General features: G+C 39.6%; 1 long non-coding RNA gene across 2 annotated transcripts; it reads right to left on the reverse strand.

The window, feature by feature from the left end:
* Window positions 1–14,050: 14,050 nt before the first annotated feature.
* Window positions 14,051–20,296, reverse strand: LOC117660574 (uncharacterized). Of its 2 annotated transcripts, XR_009621575.2 has the most exons (3): window positions 20,138–20,296; window positions 18,896–19,061; window positions 14,051–14,159 (listed from the first exon to the last, which is right to left on the reverse strand). It is a non-coding gene; the product is annotated as an uncharacterized LOC117660574 (long non-coding RNA). The 2 variants fall into 2 exon arrangements; XR_004589706.3 differs by lacking the exon at window positions 14,051–14,159 and having other exon boundaries at window positions 18,843–19,061; window positions 20,138–20,294.
* Between the last annotated feature and the right edge of the window lie 2 nt (window positions 20,297–20,298).

The following is a 20,298-nucleotide window of genomic DNA, read 5'->3' on the forward strand; positions in this document are numbered from 1 at the left end:
AGGCTATGATCTGCAAAAGTGGGATAGTACACTGGAAAAAAAGTTTCCAGTACACTGGAAACAGTATGAATTAGAGAAGTTAAATGACAAAAAGTGTCAGATATATGTATAGTCAACCTTGGGTGGGAAGATTCTATGGAGATTCTCAGTCATTCAGATCATGGTTGTTCCAAAGGTTCTTTTTCAAAAGGCAACTGGACTTTATTTTTCCTTGAAGATGTTTCGCTTCTCATCCAAGAAGCTTCTTCAGTTCTGACTGAATGGCTATCCACTTCAGTCAGAACTGAAGAAGCTTCTTGAAATGAGAAGCGAAATGTATTCAAGGAAAAACAAAGCCCAGTTGCCTTTTGAAAAAGAACCTTTGGGACTTGGGTGGGAAGCACTGATCTAGGTCCATAATATTATACTCAATTGTATATCAAATCAGTAGTCACTTTAAAAAAATAAAAATAAAAATTCCCCCTCTCCTTCTCCTTTAGGATGATATTTGGATTAATTAGTAATGAAGGTGACATCTTTCTCCTCCATCTCGGTGTCCTTGTTCTGGGGTGTTTATAATACTTTCATCTTCATTGTCATGGACCCTAAGGGCAAAGCATAAATTAAGTTTAGTGGATACTAATGAAAACAAGTTTAAGGAAAATGATACTTTAAGGTCCCAATGGATTTCAGATAAACATGACCACATTTATTTGGTTGTCTCACAAAAGAACACCAATTTTAAATGGCAATTATTATGGTAACTTCTTAATTGCCAGGTTCATATCTCGTTTCCTAAGAATAATATTTTCATTAATGGAATTGACAGTCATAAATACAGATCTACTTGTAAGTTTAAAAAAGGAATCCTTCCTCCTTTTCTCTATCCACCCCCACCTTAATTGATATCAGATGAGTAATTACTTCTTTGATGTTAGAGTTCCTTTGGTCCACTTGCCAAAGAGGTGAACAGTGGAATCGTCTTTCCGCCTACACTCTGCCACTCACTCACCCTCTCTTTCTCATTTATTTTCTTTGAATTTGTTTTTTTGGAAGAATGCCATTTTGTTATTCATTGATTGCGGTGTACTTAGTACATCATACCTATAATGGACAGCTGTGTAAATATAATTAAACATTTTACTATATGGGATTATGCTGGAGAAACATTCATTTCCACAATATTACAAAACAAAATCATTTTGGAGGATCCGTCTTGTAATTATGAGACAAAAAACAAACAAAAACACCCTGTATACCATTTTTGAATTTAATTGGGGTTTTTTTCCTCCTCTTCTTCCAGCTCCTTGTTCTTCGACCAGTAAGTTGAACATCTTCTGGGTACAGCCAAAGTTAGAAACAAAAAATGACCACCCAATCTGATTTGGGCATCCTATCTGAAACTCCAGACCAGGATAGCTGAGGTTGTAGTTCAGCTGACTCTGGAGCCAGGTTTGGGAAGGAAAACTATAGCACCTCCTTGGAAACCCCTTATGCTTTTGGAACAATTTATTCAACTCCCTTAAAGTGTATCAAGTAAATGATCAGCCTTTCGTTGCCTTCTGGATGACAGATCTAGTTCTCAGATTTTGTATATGATCCAGTCCCTCCTATGTACAAAGAAATTACTGCAAAGAAGAACCACATAGTCCAGTGCATCTTGGTTTACTCAGGTTCTTGAGTAAACAAAAGATAGCCTGGGCATATGAGCCATGATGGTGCAGTGGTTAGAATGCAGTATTGCAGACTAATTCTGCCATTAGTTCGATCCTGACCGGCTCAAGGTTGACTCAGCTTTCCATCCTTTGAGGTTGATAAAATGAAGACCCAGATCGGGGGCAATATGCTGACTCTGTGAACTGTTTAGAGAGGGCTATAAAGCACTATAAAGCAGTATATAAGTCTAAATGCTATTGCTATTTCTTGGGGTACTTGTCCATCTTACATCTGCACCAGAAGGGTATTTGAAACCCTGTGTATCCTTGCTGAAAAGGGTTGTTTGGGGTGAAGGAATGCCAAGTCAGGCTGGCTTTTCTTCTTTTCATTCTCTGCTGATGTACATTGGTCCTTCTAAATTGCCATCCAACACAGAAAACCAGTACAACAAAGAAGAGTATTCAGAGAGGTTGCAATTTTAGTAAAGAGACTAGGTCAGTCAGTGTCCATAGTCATTATTAGCAAAAAGGTGGAATATTGCCAGATAGATGCAACATGCTTTATCAGGCTGGAACTATAACCTATCCATAACATACAAATACACAGGTCTGCAAAAGCAAATTCCATGAAGTTTGGAAGAGCCACCACATCATCAGTGTGAACTAAATAAATGGATTAAACTAAGCCAGATATGGGAGATAATCAAGTTGATCATCAACTCAACTTCAACCTAATCCAAATTTAGCTTTAAGAGAGACATCCCTTCAAGTTAGAAGACATCGTAACTATTATTAGAAAGGATATTATAAATTCTCATCCAGAAATAGTTGACATCCCTGAAATATAATATTCATATGTATATTGTATACATTTATATATTGATTCATATACATGCATAATTGAAGAGTTCCATTTCATACTTCCTCAATGCGGCCTCCGCAAAAGTTTTTATAAGCTTCTACAAATTGTAATCAGTTTCCTGTTGCAATGAGAGAAAACATAACAATGTAACAAAATATTTCTGGATTTAGCCAGTTCTTTAAAGGACCCCAATACAGACTCTATTATGAATAAACCAAGAAATGCTACAGGTTTTGTTATTGCACCAGGGCATGTAAACATTGGTGGTTTATACAAGTGCTACCTTGTTTTGTTAGAAGCTGTTCCCATTGGTATCCGTTAACATCTAGAAATGTTAACCTAATGTAAAATGAAGGCCTACATTTAAAAAAAAAAATCTGTGGTACAAAGGCCAAAAGCTATTCAACTATGTTTTTATAGGATTGAGATTTTAAAAAATATTCAATGATACTCCATTCCACAAAATGCTTCTATAGCTCATCTCTGTCCCACAGAATACATTTTGAAAGTTTGGAGAACAGAAACAGAGAAATGTTTATTATACTGTATGTCAGCAATCAAAAACAGTTTTAGGCTTCCCATTCCACTGTGGCAGGCATCAGTTGCTTTCATGGCAAATTGAAGCTCCATATACAACATCTCATTATTCAAAATATTTCAAGGTTTTGAACATTTGGTAAGTGAGGTGTAGCAAAGCTGCAGAGGAATCCTCAAATGCAAACAGAATCGACAGGGCCATCAAATACAGGTAAAGACACTTTATTTGTTTGTTTGTTTGTTTGTTTGTTTGTTTGTTTGTTTGTTCGTTCGTTCGTTCGTTCGTTCATTCATTCATTCATTCATTCATTCATTCATTCATTTTAAAAAAGAGCAAACAACTCCACCATCCTCATCTCCAACAACAGGTTAAAGGCACTCAGAGCTCATGTTTTTCAACATACTGAGAAACAAGCTACATTTTTAACTGAATTGGATTTAAAACATTTAAGATGTGGCATGAAGATTAGCTGTTGATAGTGGAAAGTGAAAACATCCTTTAATCTGGTCCAGACCTTTGGGCAGATCAAGCTAATCTTTAGAAGCCAATCTTGTTAATGTTCTGTTTCACAATGATGGAGAGATGCTGAAAATACTTAAGAATAATGAGATATATAACACTTTTCTCCTACAAAGAAAGGTTAAAGAAGATCAAACTGTCTTTGTCTTATTTGGAAATATATTTAGTTGGTGCTCTTGTTTTATTGTAGTACTCTGTCGAATTTGTATTTGAACACAGATCTTTTTAACATTTATATTTTATTGTGTTTTACTAATGTAGGTGAAAAGTTAATATACAGTATATTGCTAGTTCATCTATGATATGCCATATGCTAAATAAATAAATGAATGCTCATTCAAAAAGACTCTAGAATAATTTACATGTAAACAGTGGGAAGGGAACAGGAAAAAATAGAAATCTTAAAGTTTATTAGTCATTCTTGTCAGTTAAAGGTAGAAGAAATGCTCAAGAATCCTGCTCTTAAAGTGGTAGGATTTGTGGTAGATTTGTGGTAGTAATTTGAAATTTCTGTATCAGTATTTTTTTTTCCATCTGACAATGAAAGATATTGACATTTCAGGCCATCAAAAGCATTATCAAGATCAGCTGACAGTATTGACTTGGGGCTGCTAGTTATCATTGTCACACTCCAGTCCTTCAACTGGCAGAAAAACATGCTGGAATAAATTTCTCTGAGTGTCAAACTCTAATCTGCCCCAGCAATAAGAGTGGGCATGGCACTGACCTTATTGCTTGAAATAAAAGAAGAATTCAAAGGCAATGAATGGCAGATTCCTCAGCTTCATTGCCCAGTTGATCCAACATAGGAAAACTATTGACTGTTCTCTTAATGTACAGATGTGTGTATTGGGTGGATGCAGGCGTGCAATTCAGCAGGTTCTGACAGGTCCTGGAGAACCGGTAGAGGAAATTTTGAGTAGTTCAGAGAACCAGCAAATGCCACCTCTGCCTGGCCCCAGAGTGGGGTGGGAATGGAGATTTTGCAGTATTTTCCCCCTACCATACCCACAAAGCCATACCCACCAAGCCACACCACGCTCACCACAGAACCAGTAGTAAAAAAAATTGAATTCCACCACTGAGTGGGTGGGTTAGATGTTGACATAGTACAGGTGAATGCCTGGGTGGGGGTTTTAACTGGCAGAGGACTGGCCAAAGTCTTTGTGCCTGGTACCTCTCAGCTGAATGGTTTCTGAAAGAGAGCCTATCACTGTTTTGAGAAAGCATTAAACTTGTGTTTGCAAATTAAGCTTGGCCGGCAGATTGTAGGCAAGATTGAAGGGTGTGAGGTGAAGTACGATCAATGTCTACCACATTTATTTTTATTTTGGGGTTTTCTTTTTTTCTCCTCTTGTTCACATTTACTACCCACTCAAACCAAAACATCTGCCAAGTGGTGAAATAAGATAAAATTCAGCTCACAATGTTGCAGAAATTACTCCCAGTGCCTTGCCTTCTTTCCCCAAACCTTGATGCTCTACTGCCTTTTCCCTCCCCCACTCCTTGCTTTTGTGGGGTATGTGTGTGAGAGAGAGGGAGGGAGAGAAAGAAAGAGAACATGTGTGTGCCCGTAATGGGGAAGGTTGTGTGTGGTGTGTGTGTGTGTGTGTGTGTGTGTGTGTGTGTGTGTGTACACTGAATTTCCTCCTCAGCCAACCTCTTCCCTTCCCACTGTTTACATGTGAATTATTCTGGAACCTTTTTGACTGGTGGTGGGGGAAATAAAGGGTTGCTTAACAACCACAACAGCAGCCTCCAAAACGAAAGATGCCATAATATCCGATCTGGATCTGCCATCAGGCAGTGATTGTACACAAAGTCCCGTCCACTCTCTTCCCTCCACCATTTCTTCTGCATGTGGAATCCTGACTGGGCTTTTCTTGCAAGCCTGGATTTGTGGTAACCCAGGAAAGGAAGAAAAGGAAACTCAGGCAAGGAAATCACTCCTATCCCTGCTTACCAGCCGTACAATTCATCAACATTCTTCAGAGAGGGTAATGTGTTTATCCCTGGTTAACCTGCAGGCAACAGCATAGCCTGGGGCAGAAGACAACACACAAAAGGGAAGGGTTTCTCTAGAGGCTATTGGATCATTCTGCCCACTGAGTCTTAATCTTAAACTGCCCTTTGCCTCTTCAGCCTGGAATCATTTTTTTATTGCTCTTTTCTCCCTCTCTACCTCCACTAGTCCCAAGGGTGCTTTTAAAAAAACAATTGGACTTTCTTGGTTCTTTTTTCTTTGAAAACATTCTGCTTCTCATCCAAGGAAAAATGAAAAGTTTTCATCTTCAGCTTCTTGGATGAGATGTGAAACATCTTCAAAGAAAAACCACAAAGTCTAGTTGCCTCTTGAAAAAGCATCTTGGGACAACCATGACCTGGATGACTGAGAGTCTCCATAGATATACTGTAAAGTTGGATTCCCTGGGGTACTGGTAGGAACATCGGCATCTTTCTTCATGCATACCAGGGGTGAAATGCTCCCGGTTCGGAACGGTTCGGGCAATCTGGTAGCAGTGATGGCAGCAGGTGGTTTGGAGGACCGGTAGCAAAAATCCCTGGCTGCCCCACCTATGCCCACCCAATCACCCGGTCCCCACTTGCCCACTTGGCAGCTTGTTGCTTTTTTCAGGCTCACTCGCTTTTCCTGCCTTGCTTTGACTGCTTCAATCAATTGCATCAGCTAGCAACTGAATCTGCCTGCCTGCAATCAATCCAATCGGTGAGCAACTGAATCTGCCTGCCTTGTGCCTTCAATTTGGTAAGTAACTGGGTTTTGGGTTTTTTTTGGGGGGGGGAGCTTTAAAAAAATAGTTAATTGGTTTTTTTTTAAAGAGTTTTATTTTTTTTTTAGACATAGCAATTTAAAGTTAAGGAAATTTTAAATTTAGCCGTTTTTATCTATATTTTATAAATAAAATAAAATAATAAAATAAAATATTTGTGCAGCTTTCTGAGATTTGGTGTGTTTCTAAAGTGTTTCACTCTAACTACACAAACACACAAAATCTCACAAAGCTGTATGTGGCGTTTTGTGCGGAAAAAGTGTGAAAATTGGTTTTTGAGCTTTTTGTGGCTTGTTGCAGGGGCCATTTTAGGTGAAGTGCAGCTGCTTTTATATTGTGTGTGAGTCAGTTGTGTTGTGTTGTGTTGTGTTGTGTATGTGTAAAGTGTGAAAGTTGTTTTTTGAGCTTTTTGTGGCTGTGTGAGGTTCCTGCTTGTTGCAGGGGCCATTTTGGGTGAAGTGCAGCTGCTTTTGCATTGTGTGTGAGTCAGTTGTGTTACGTTTTGTTGTGTGTGTGTAAAGTGCGAAAGTTGGTTTTTGGTACCTCTTATTGTTTTGTGTACTTTTTATTATTTTTATTATTTATTGTTCACACCCACCCGGTCACCTGACCACCAAGCCATGCCCACCAATTAAGCTACGCCCACAGAACCGGTAGGAAAATGTTTAGATTTCACCCCTGATGCATACCTAGATTAGAAATATTTCATTCTTTCCTCTAGATGGGAATGGATGAATCTTCATCCTTTAAGAAAAACACTCTGGAACCTAAGGTAAAATGGGATCCTCAGTGATGAGAAAGCAAAAGGAAGGTTGCCTGCTGTTTATTTCCTCCCCACCCCATAGCCTGAGAGGCTTGGGAGCAAAGATGCCAGTGGCCAATGGTGAATGCTGGAGAAGCCACAGGGATGTCCAAGTGTTCTGACTTCACCCTATGGATTTGCCTGCCTTGCCCCATTTCAGGTGATCTATATAGTTACAGGAAGCCCTCGATTTATGACCACAGTTGACCCAACATTTTTGTTGCTAAGTGAGACATTTGTTAAGTGAGTTTTGCCCCATTTTGTGATCTTTCTTCCCAGAACTGTTAAGTGAATCATTGTGGTTTTAAGTGAGTAACATGGTTGCTAAGTGAATCTGGCTTCCCCATTGACTTTGCTTGTTGGAAGGTTACAAAAGGTTGATCACATGGCCTCAGAACACTGCAACTGTCATAAATACATGACAGTTGTGAAAGCATCTGAGTTTTGATCATGGAGATGCTGCAAAAGTGTGAAAAATGGTCATAAGTCATTTTTTTCAGTGCTGCTATAACTTTGAACGGTCACTAAATAAACTGTTGTAAGTTGACTTCTACCTGTATAAGAAAAAAGATGAGTCTGTGAAGAGCAATGCAGCTCCTGTTGACTGAGTCACTATCAAATAAATAGCAGGTGTGGGAGTGATATAGCAGCAGTAATTGTGACAGCAACTCTCTCACTCACTCTTTCCTTTCTGCTCTACTCCTCTGCTAGAGATCCTATGTGTGATGACTTGACTTCCCCTGGACAATTCAACAAATACCTCTCTAGATGTCAGCTCAGGGGAGGCTAAACCAGCTCTGGGCAGGTCAGGAGCTGAGTTAATTGATGACTCCGAGAAGCAGCCATCTGGAAGGGCTGGCTCCAGCTGGGGAAAGCATGCAGTTGCAGCTCTCAGTGAGGAGGAGGAGGAGGAACTGCCTTCTGCACCTGATCCAAGAACACATAGGACAGAGAAAAGGCAGGAACAGAGAAGGTCATCCAGACTACTTGAGAGGAGAAAGCCTCATCTTTCTTGATTGGCACCACTGGAGACTGGCTATTTAGCACAGCAGACAGAGGGAGGCATTGCTGAGAACAACACATTTGTTTCCTAGCTGTGTGTTTTCTGGTCATTGTGATTCCTGACTCACTTTGGATTGATACCATGCCTTGACTTGAATCATGCCTTGGAAACTCTGGACTTTTCTATACTCGTGAGCTCTCTTGTGCTGTGGACTTAAGTTTGCCTGGCGGATTTATTTTGTTTGAGAAACTTTCAAGTGCTTTGTGGACTTTTTGGACATTGCTCTATGGACAAACATTGGTCTGCTCGTGGCTGCACTTATTTGGGACAGTTCTGGGTTTTTTGATGAAGGGAATTGTTTGGGAATATTAATAAATTCATAAACCACGGTTACTTGTGTGTGTGTGAGGGAGTGGGGCAGCACCAGGGGTGAAATCCAGCAGGTTCTGACAGGTTCTGGAGAACTGGTAGTGGAAATTTTGAGTAGTTCGGAGAACCGGCAGCAGAAATTTTGAGTAGTTCGGACAACTGGCAAACACCACCTCTGGCTGGCCCCAGTGTGGGGTGGGAATGGAGATTTTGCAATATCCTTCTCCTGTCACGCCCACCAAGCCACGACCACAGAACCGATAGTAAAAAAATTTGGATTTCACCACTGGGCAGCACACTATTAGAGACCTATGCAAACAGATTCATTGTGCGGCAAGAAATGAGGCAAGGGGAGCCAGGCCCCAAGGCAGCTGTCTTTGCTACTTCACTATTGGCATAATTCCCATTGGGTAGACTGGACTCAGTAGTAGAAGTAATTTTATGGTTCCCTTCAGTTTTATTTCCAATGCAGTTAATAAAAAAAGATAACAATCCATATATCTTGAGTTCCATGTCATTTGAATGCTTGCAATACATTATAGTCAGATAATGCAGGAAACATGTCTTCTAAATCTTACAGGGGAGTATATAAATCTCTTCTGATTTTGCACATGTCTTTTTGGGAGTGGGTGAGGAGGGGGGAAGTAACATGTTTTTACACATATTTTTCTATCTCAACTATCATCTGGCCCTCACCCCTAGCTATGTGAGGCCAGAAACACACACATGAAACAGCTTGTATAGATGCATCTCCTTGACAGCAATAAGACGTGAGGTATTTTCCTCAAGTCATCAGGACTCTGCTTGCGCTTTATCCCTGATCTTCACAGAATGCCTACTTTCATAAAGTTTTGTTTGGAGTAGGATCTGAACGATAATCATACAAGAAACATGAAATACAGCATAGAAGACAGCACAGCCATTATTTATTTATTTTATTTTATTTTATTTTATTTGTCAAGCATATATAAGATAATAGATAAAAGTATGAAAATAATTATGAATACATGAGATGGATACAAATAAAAGGGAACATTAGGACAGGGACGGTAGGCACGCTGGTGCGCTTATGCATGCCCCTTAAAGACCTCTTAGGAATGGGGTGAGGTCAACAGTCGACAGTCTAGCTTTTAAGGTTTGGGGGTTTAGGGAAGAAACCACAGAGTCAGGTAGTGCACTGACCACTCTGTTGCTGAAGTTGTATTTTCTGCAATTGAGTTTGGAGCGGTTTACCTTAAGTTTGTATCTATTGTTTGCTCGTGTACTGTTGTGGTTGAAGCTGAAGTAGTCACTGACAGGTAGGACATTGTGGCAGATAATTTTATTAACATTATCAGCCCCCTTCGTTTTATTTGGGCCAACCTTACAGATGGAAAAGAATCCCAGGCATAGATCAGAGGCTGGGTTGAATGAGGGACCTGGGAGGCAAAGAAGTCATTGGAAATAGAAAGCCAACAAACACTGATTAAATGTTTAAAGCATCACTCTGGACATGTGAGTAATAGGATTCATCCTCTATGACAGAGGTGTTAAACTGGTGGCCCATTGGCTGGATGCATCACGCACAGACCAGTCCCACTCCAGCTCTACGAAGGGGGAAATTTCACAATACGTCACATGACAGCGTGATGGCGCAAGTTTGACACCCATGCTCTATGATCAACAATCTTTGCTGTTGCTGTTTTCTTTTGCTTTCCATTAAGTCTTGGCATGTTTGCTTTTTCCCTAGTACAGGTAGCCCTCAACTTAAACCATAATTGAGCCCAGCATTTATGTTGGTAAAGAAATTTATTAAGTGACTTTTGTCCCATTTTACGACTTTTCTCACCACATTTGTTAAGTGAATCACTGCAGCTCTTAAATTAATAACAGTGTTGTTAATTGAATTTGGTTTCCCCATTGACCTTGCTTGTCAGAAGGTCTCAAAAGATCATCATATGGTCCTGGGACACTGTAACCATCATAAATGTGAATAGTTGTCAAGCATCCAAATGTAAATCATGTGGCCATGGGGATGCTACAATGGTCATAAGTCACTTTTTTCAGTGCCGTTGTAACTTTGAACAGTCACTAAGTGAACTGTTGTACATCGAGGACTACCTGTAGTAGCATCTGCTTTTGAGATATACAGTGAGTATTTACACAAAGGCTTTGCCATTTCAGAGCCTGCTCTGGACCTGTGAGATTATATGGCAATACTATAGCTGTTTTTGATACCTGAAACAACCTTCCTTCCTTCCTTCCTTCCTTCCTTCCTTCCTTCCTTCCTTCCTTCCTTCCTTCCTTCCTTCCTTTCCTCCCTCCCTCCAGTTTATTAATATTCCCTTTGTCATACTGTCGATCTGTTACTCAGCTTGTAGTCGTCTGTTTCCGGAATTCACAGCTATTAAAAGATCAAGCAGGACTGACAGAAACATACTCCTTGTCTTTTTCTGCAAGAGGTCATCTGTCAGGGCAACCATAACTGTTTCTTCTTCCAGGAGGCAACTGGTCTAGTAGAATGTTCAAGATGAAAGATCGTTTGATGCATTTGCAGCTTCCTTTCATAGACTCTTTCGGGCATTCATTCAAGCATAACAAACTGAGGAGAATTTGTAACAGTATGTAAGTACCCTGTGTTTGCTGGATATTAGCCTTCTAAATTGTTTGCAGTAATAATCATGTGTACAAACATGCCAGGAAAATCCTAATAGATTGAACACAAGTAACCTGGTATAGAAAATAATACAGGAAAAATTTAACACAATTTTTCTGTCATATACTGTACCTTAAATACTATCTTCTGGGAAACAACCCCCTCTTAAACATGCTTGTGAGCAGCTCAAAAGCATCTGTTTGAAAACACCATGACACAAAACACTGAACTAGAAGAAGAAATGAGTTGATGCACCTGATATTTGGGAGGGGGGGATCTTCCCTCTACTAGCCTCATACCTGAAAGCAAGTCCAATAATTTCTCTTGCAACCCCTTGTCAACTTTTAATGTAACAATCTAATTATATAGAGGTTTCCATTGTAAATTCTGTGTTTAGTGTTTCAATTTTTTTTTTGTCGACCAATTTATTTATTACCATCATTTAGATAATACAATAATACAATCAAATTGTCAGGTTATGTGTTTAAGGAGCATAAAGTTTTGGAATTGTATTTGTGGTCTGTCCAGTCATTTGATAATATTCAGTTTGGGCCAGTATGTGATTTGTTAATTTGGCTACACTAACTGATAGTTAATTTGACAAATTTAGATGGATGTTGAGAACAGAGATTCAGGTTAAGTAGGGATTTATTTCATATACTGTTTTCAAATTAAGACTATATATAATTATTGTGTAAGTATTGATTTGCACATAGAGAAACTTAAGAATTTAGTGATGCATTGGCGGATTTATACTACTGATTTTGGTATAAAAGCAATTTGATTGGATTGTGTAACTACCTTACACTAGACATAAAATAGGCTGGGACTGTCTCAAGCCATATTTCTGCCTGAATGGGTCTCCTTGTGGCCCCTTCATACTCTAAAGTTGAGATGAGTGATATGTAATACTAGTCATTTTAATTTCTGAAAACCTAAGAAGCATCTCTCCTTATGTTTGCCCGTAAAAATAAATTAAGATGCAAAATTATAATATACCCAATAACACTTTTTAAGATAAATGAAATGAATGAATATTATTAAAAATGTGGCTATTTGAAAACTACCTGCTTTGTAAATGTTAAAAAGCCAACTTCATTCTGGACATTTGACTCTTGGAAAGTTCCCATCTCCTAAAAAAAATAAAAAAAATAACCCACTATATTGTAGGCTGCTACTGAACAAATGTATAGTGGCTACACTGATAATACTAGAGGTCCTGGATTAGTATTCAGTGTTTTGCTTTGAATGTTTAGTTTTGCAAGACAAACAGGTAGACGACTGATGGGCAGTGGATGTGATCTAAACAATAAATGTTTTCCCCTTAAAACATCTGGTATTCAGCAAATGGTGTTCCAGGAAACCATTTCCATAACAGTCCAGAATGCCTCCTTTAATTCTCATTGAGAACCTTAACATGTTGTGGCAACAACTTTGTGCCTCAGCTTTCTTTATGGAAATTAAACTTGATGCATAAAAACATAACGATAATCAGACAGAGTTCAGTTTCTTTTTTTAAAAAAGACTTGTATAGATAAAAATGGCATTCTTTGTTAAAGTGCATGTATAAATAGCATGATTTAACATGGAAAACATTACTGGAATTTATTGCAGCATGGAAAAAGTCAAACATGACAATAGAATTTAAGGCACCATTTCAGGGAATATTTTGCCTACACATTTAATATTTAAAGATACAGTGAATTACTATATTTTAGAGATTAATTCAATTGGAAGTATTCAAATGGGTTATGGATAAAGCCTTCCTAAATATATACCATAGTAGAAGCTAAAGTTACTTAGATATATAGTAAAGAAACGGTTTCCCAATATCTTTCAAATTATAATACTTTTATGGCAAAATGGCACAAAAGATTTCAAAAATATACCCAAAGTTTTCATCTATGTATGAGGTCTGTACATCAAAATCAGATTCAAGTTGCTCTGAGTAGTTCTTTAGAAAAAAGACTATAGAAAGATGTTCTGAAACATAAAGGAGTATGTATGATTCATTAGAAAAACCATGGGGTGATTTCCTCCCAGACTTGGGAAGTCCTCATGGCTACTTTAAAAATTCAGAAAGAGATGCTTTATTCACATTCCTGCACATTCCAAAGCACCTTGTTCAAAGGTTTTTCATAGCCATTATTAGAAAGATGGGATACATATTTATATGTATATGTATGCAATTTATTCATTGTATAACAATGAATAAATACAGAGCTTGTAGGCTGAACAGATTAGTCATTGGTAGGTGTTTTTGATGTCAGGTTCCACCAGCAAAGACAAAAATAATGGGGTAACTTTCCTCTCTCACTTTTGAAAATACAAAAGCATGTGTCCCCTTTTTCTTCTGCACTGGCATGACACAATAGAATGTTACTAGATTGTAAAGATTACAATAGAGCCAGATGATTTTTTTCCAGAATACTTGGTTGCTGGCTTTGTGCACGCAATATTCTTAAACTTGATACTTGAGCGGTGTTGACAAATAAATAGATCTGCCATAATTCCTCTCATGAAGTTCTTCAACCACAACTCTAATCCAGCCTTTCCTTGCATTTAAAAAAAAAACATTTAAATAGGTAGTATGTACTGACTTGTTCCTTTTCTTAACACTCTCTGTTTGAAGCATATTATTCTCTCGATGCCTGAAGAGATGACAGTACCCACCCAACTTTGGATGATCCCCAAACTCTACAACTCAATATTTAGTACTTAGATAGGAGACCAGGTTATTGGCTAGGCTGGGAATCCAAATTAGCATGCTTTTGAGTCAGTATTGACTTCTAGCAGTTGAAGTCAATACTGATTATCCGTTGATAAGAGTTTTGAATGGAGTTTGCGATTGATACAAAAGCCGAAACTAGAGGCAATTTAATCACACAGAGAGAGTGAATAGAGACTGAATTGCAAAGCATATTTATTTATTTGTTGCATTTATATGGCATCCATTCTCACCAATGAAGCAACTCTGGGCCTTCATAATATCTGAAGAATGAATGGATCTGGAAAATGAAAAGGACAAAGAACTTTTGAGAGTGGGAATGGAGGTGGTAAGGCCCTACAAAAGAAAGAGATAAGAAGTTTAAAGAACAAAAGACAATTATTCCACCAATACACTGTGGAAGCAGAGATAATGAGGATAATGAGACAGAGATGAATGGGTGTAAATTAAATATAGTTATATGTCTCTTTTTCTATCGAATACTTTTATTTCTAGGGTTTATAATACCTCACTCCTTTTCTGTAGTTTGCATAACACGGCTTACTTTAAAAAGGAATAGAATGATGTGTATGTGTAAATTGTAACTGCAGTTGTTTGAATCTATTTTTTAAGTAAGCTGCTCATATCATTTTGTAGAGTTAGAATTCCATCCTATTCATCCTGATACCAGTTAGGTCATGGGTGTCAAACTTGCCGTGTCACGTTGCTGTCCTGTGATGTTTCACAATGTTTTTCCCATTCGCGGAGCTGGGGTGAGTGTGGCCTGCTTGTGATGCAACTGGCCCACGGGCCACCAGTTTGACACCCATGAGTTAGGTAAAATATATATGACAGACAGACAGACAGACAATCAAAATATATCATCTGATATCAGTTAAGTAAAATGTCATGATATTCACAATATCAGTCTTGTTAGCAACTAGTGTCATACTTATTATGGTCAAGAAAGGAAGTTTATGATGAGGAAGAAATGGAGGTATAAATTGTCCTTCTCTCAGATTCTAGTACATATGAATGTTACCGCATGCCATTCCTTGTGTAGGATCTGACCTGCTTCTCAAATTAGGCTTCATTTACAATGTGTACTTTTTGGAATGAACACAACGTATCCTTGCTTAAAATGTCTTTGTGACAGACACTATGAGGTTTTGCCACAAGAACCAGTTTCCCCTACATTTCTATAGGTTGCAAGTGCTTTAAATGATGGATTTCATATAGAAGAAAAATATCTGTTCAAAAAAAGATTTATGTAAGAACTCATAAAGCAAAACAGATGTTATGGGTTCTATAAAAAATGACAAGCCTACATCCATATATTTTTAAAGTAAGATAATAAGAAAAACCTTTGTTTTAAACAAATGGTTTAAGACAGAAAAGCTGTCACAGCTGGTTAGAAAGAGATTACTCCCATATATCTATCCTGAAGAAAAACACCTGGATTTAGAGACTTAGTGACAACATGTTTTGAAAGGAACAAGAGGATGCTTGAAGAATTTCAGAAGGTGCTCTACTATTGATATCTTATGCTTCCTTGACAAATTTTGCAGAATGACCTTTATTACATTATTCTATAAACCTGTAGATTATAATTTTGGAGAAAACAGGTGTTGATTTATTCCATTTACAAATATAATTTGTTCAATGTTTCTTATATTTTTGTGTTGTTTAAAGACAGACAACAATGTTATGTTTATTATAAAAAGTTAACAACCAATAATTGTATTTGCCCAAAGGAAATCTATCCATCGTTTCTGATTTTTCTCTTTTGCCTAGAACCCATGCAATCATCAGCTGCTTTTATCTGGCTATTGGGCTAAATTCAAAAAATCAGCTCAGGACTTTCATTTCTGTCACTTTTGTGCAGCTGCTTGAAAGAGAAAGTTGTTCAGAAAGAAAATGCAGGAGAGGAAGCTGACTGTATAACCCTTAAATGTATGTACTCATTCTATATCAGGGGTCCTCAGACTTGGCAGCTTTAAGACTTGTGGACTTCAATTCCCAGAATTCTCCAGCCAGCATAGTTGAAAGTTGAAGTCCACAACAAGTCTTAAAGCTGCCTTGTTTGAAGACCTCTGTTCTATATGTTTAGGATTATGATATTGGACTTCAAAAATCTTCTCAGCCAATAGATCTCTGGAGGGCTCGGGACAGGGGTTGCTCCTCTGTTCTGGTCCTGTTAGATCTCTCAGCGGCTTTTGATACCATCGACCATGGTATCATGCTGCACTGGCTGGAAGAGTCGGGGGTGGGACGCACTGTGTTGTGGTGGTTCTCCTCCTTTCTCTCCGACCGGTCGCAGTTTGTGTTGGCAGGGGGGCAGAGGTCGACCTCGAGGCCTCTCATCGTGGAGTGCTGCAGGGATTGGTCCTCTCACCCCTTCTGTTCAACATTTATGTGAAGCCGCTGGGTGAGATCATCCATGGCTTCAGGGTGAGATACCACCAGTACCAGCTGTACATCTCCACCCCAGGCCACCCCAACAATGCCCTTGAAGTGATGTCCCAGTGCCTGGAGGCTATGCGGATCTGGATGGGGAGGAACAGGCTCAAGCTCAACCCTTCCAAGACTGAGTGGCTGTGGCTCCTGGCATCCCGATATAGTCAGTTGACTCCATCACTGACTATTGGGGGTGAGTCTTTGGCCCCCACAGAAAGGGCTCGCAATCTGGGAGTCCTCCTGGATATGCAGCTGTCCTTGGAGGAACATCTGACAGCTGTAACCAGGGGGACCTTTTGTCAGGTTCGCCTGATTCACCAGTTGCGGCCCTTTCTTGATCGGGATTCCCTGTGCACAGTCACTCACGCCCTCGTCACCTCTTGCCTTGACTACTGCAATGCTCTCTACATAGGGCTCCCCTTGAAGAGCACCCGGAGGCTCCAACTGGCCCAGAACGCAGCAGCACGGGTAGTGACGGGAGCTGCATGGCGCTCCCATGTAACACCGCTCCTGCACGAGCAGCACTGGCTCCTGGTGGTCTTCCGGGTGCGCTTCAAGGTGTTGGTCATCACCTTTAAAGCGCTCCATGGCATAGGGCCTAGCTATCTTCGAGACCGCCTGCTGCTACCGACGACCTCCCATCGACCCGTGCGCTTCCACAGAGAGGGCCACCTCAGGGTGCCATCAGCCAAACAATGTAGGCTGGTGACCCCCAGAGGGAGGGCCTTCTCTGTGGGGGCACCTACCCTCTGGAATCAGTTGCCCCCAGAGATAAGGAGAATCCAAGACCTCAGTGCCTTAAAACCCACTTTTTCCAGCAAGCCGGGCTGGCTTAAGAAGAAATTTTAAAAAGTTTTAAATTGGTTTGTGATTTTTAATTTTTGGGCCAAATTTATATATATTTTAATTGTTTTTTAATATTTGTATTTCATGTTCTTAATTCTGGCTGTACACCGCCCTGAGTCCTCAGGGAGAAGGGCGGTATATAAATTGGAAATAAAATAAAATAAATAAATAAAAGATGGCAGTAAAGAGTTACAGAAAACTCAGATTCTTTCCTGCCAGCTAGTGGTCATACAGATTCATGCAGCTACAATAGCCCTAATAAAATGGTGTAATGAGGAGGCTCCCTAGGAATCAAAGAAAATAATGTTATTATTATTATTATTATTATTTATTAGATTTCTATACCGCCCTACTCCCGAAGGACTCAGGGTGGTGCACAGCCAAACAATAAAAACACATACAATACAAAATTTAAAAAATAGAATAAAATCAAATTAAATAATTTTGGCCCCGACAAATTTAAAACCCCAAACTTTTAAAACCAATTTAAAATTAAATATATAAATACTAAAAAATATTTAAAATTTTAAAAATCTTTTATAAAAGAGGGGGAAAATTAGGCCAGGCCGGCCTGGTGAAATAATAAGGTCTTTAAGGCGCGGCGGAAGGTGCGCAGATCCGGGATCCTCCGTATCTCTGGGGGGAGCTCGTTCCAGATAGTAGGTGCCCCCACAAAGAAGGCTCTCCCCCTGGGAGCCGCCAGTCGGCATTGTTTGGCTGACGGCACCCGGAGGAGCCCCTCTCTATGGGAGCGTACCGGCCGGTGGGAGGCTATTGGTGGTAGTAGGCGGTCCCGCAAGTACCCGGGTCCTAAGCCATGGAGCGCTTTAAAGGTGGTAACCAAAACCTTGAAGCGCACCCGGAAGACCACCGGGAGCCAGTGCAGCTCGCGCAGGAGAGGTGTTACATGGGAACGCCATGTCGCTCCCATTACCACCCGCGCGGCCGCACTCTGCGCCAGTTGGAGCCTCCGGGTGCTCCTCAAGGGGAGCCCCATGTAGAGAGCGTTGCAAATGTTGGTGCATGCACATTGCTCTCTTTTCCCTACTGCCATTTCTTGGCTGCAAATAAGCTAGAACAGGCTTCTTCACTTGCATAAATGCAGACATACAGACTGAGGATTTTATAAGGAGAGAAGAAAATTGGACATTGATGTTTCTATGTCTTTTTGTCTATGCTAAAATCAGCCTGGTAGTGGCAACTCATAGTATTTTCTTTCAAATATGAGGTTGGGAATTAATATCATTGAATCCTTTTTCCAATTTGGATTTCATGAAAAAGAACTGATTAGGTGGCTCAGTGGCTAAGATGCTGAGATTGTCGATCAGAAAGATGGTTTGAATCCCTAGTACAGGTCTCCTGCGTGAGCAGGGGGTTGGACTAGATGACCTCCAAGGTACCTTCCAACTCTGTTACTGTTATTATTAACCTTCTCCTCTCCCCCATTCATCTATTTCCATGGAACCTGCTAATCACATCAGGAAGGTTTCCATTTCAGCCTGCCATGTGTAGCCCCATTATGTAGAACACTTTGTTAGCAATGCAACTTCCAAGAAGATCAGGAGTAGGAAAATTTAGAGGTCAGCCACTTAGCATTCTCCACACCAGAGTCTAAAGGTAGCAGAACATATAGCAAGACTAGAATGATATCTAAAGAGACGCGCTTAAGGTCCAAAACAACTGATGGCCCAACACTATTTTTTTTTAAAAAAAAATGACTACAGGGATTGTTACCATTAATTGCTGATTTCACTCAAACTCAATTGTCAAGATTCTTCATTGCTGCCCTTATCACTGGGGTTCCCAGAGATTAGATTGGCCTTCTAATTCTTGAGTTTTCAAACATCTATAACATCTTAGCTGTTTGTCATGGTTTGGGGATATGTTGTGTGATTTCTTTCTGCAGGGGGGAAAGACAAAAGAGGGAAATAATGATCTAACTGAGGTTAGAGTGGGAAGTTTGCTATCACACAACCGTATTAATAGGAAACAGCTCTCTACGGTTAGTTTGAAAAATCCCAGGGCAAAGTTGTAATAGGACGAGGTTATTTAGCATGTTGTAGTCACATAGCAATGTGTGTGTATGGGTGTGTGTTTTATTAAGACAATATTAAGATCTGGGTTGCACAAATCAGACAACCACTAAATACTAGCAAAATATTAAAGGTTTTTTTTTAAAAAAATATATCTTGTCTACTATTCAATAGTTGTCTATGAAACTTTGAATGTCAGCTTTGGAAACCATATTAGGCCGGAAGCTTCCATGCTGCCACCTTCTCATGTGTGGGAAAGTAGGAGCGGGGATTTAGTAGAGGGGTTGTCTGAAGACATAATAGCATTCTTCCTGTCGATCAAGGTCAGGGCGATCCTGCATCTGGAGAAGGAGTGGTCGGAGTAATGTCTCGAGATGGGACGGTGGTTGATTGGAGCATGTGATCGACTGAGGACTGAGGGGATAGTTTTGGGGGTTTTGATTTACTGAGGAAAAACCCAGACCTCTCAGATTCAGGTTTTCCCAGATGTGCCAGTTTGCCTATGCTAGTAAATAGAACTTTGAAAATGCTTGCTTCAGAGTCTTTAGTTGGAGCTGGGTTTTTTTCTGGAACGCTGACATTGAACCCAGCTCATCAAATACATCCTGTGACGATGCTGTGATGCCATGAGTTCCTGATCTAAAATCTCCAGTCTTGAACAATATGGTAATAAATAATGGTTCAAGTAGAAAAATGTAACATTGGAAAGTTCTTGTTATAATTCAATTCAATTCAACCTCAGTTCAACCTTTATTGTCAAAGCACAACACGTTACAATGAGGTTGGCTGAGCCTCCCTTCGTGCACCCCCCCACCCCCGGCAACATAAATACTTATCAATAACTCACAGTGAAAGAAGAAAAATCCCTAACCCAATAAATCATACTAACAACACACAATCCTCTATACATATATGTACGTAACATTGCATTATGATATATTACACCAATATGAATATGTTGCACCGGCCACGCAAGTCTATCATACTACACGCTTATGATGTTATGTTGCATAAAAATGCTGCTGCTCATAAAAGCGATAAGGAAATAAAACCAGTCAACTCCATCAACATTATTTCAACTTACTGAGACCAGTCATTTTAGAA

This window comes from Pantherophis guttatus, chromosome 2 (assembly GCF_059756535.1).
Source record: "Pantherophis guttatus breed Tessera chromosome 2, ASM5975653v1, whole genome shotgun sequence".
Taxonomy (NCBI): Eukaryota; Metazoa; Chordata; class Lepidosauria; order Squamata; family Colubridae; genus Pantherophis; species Pantherophis guttatus.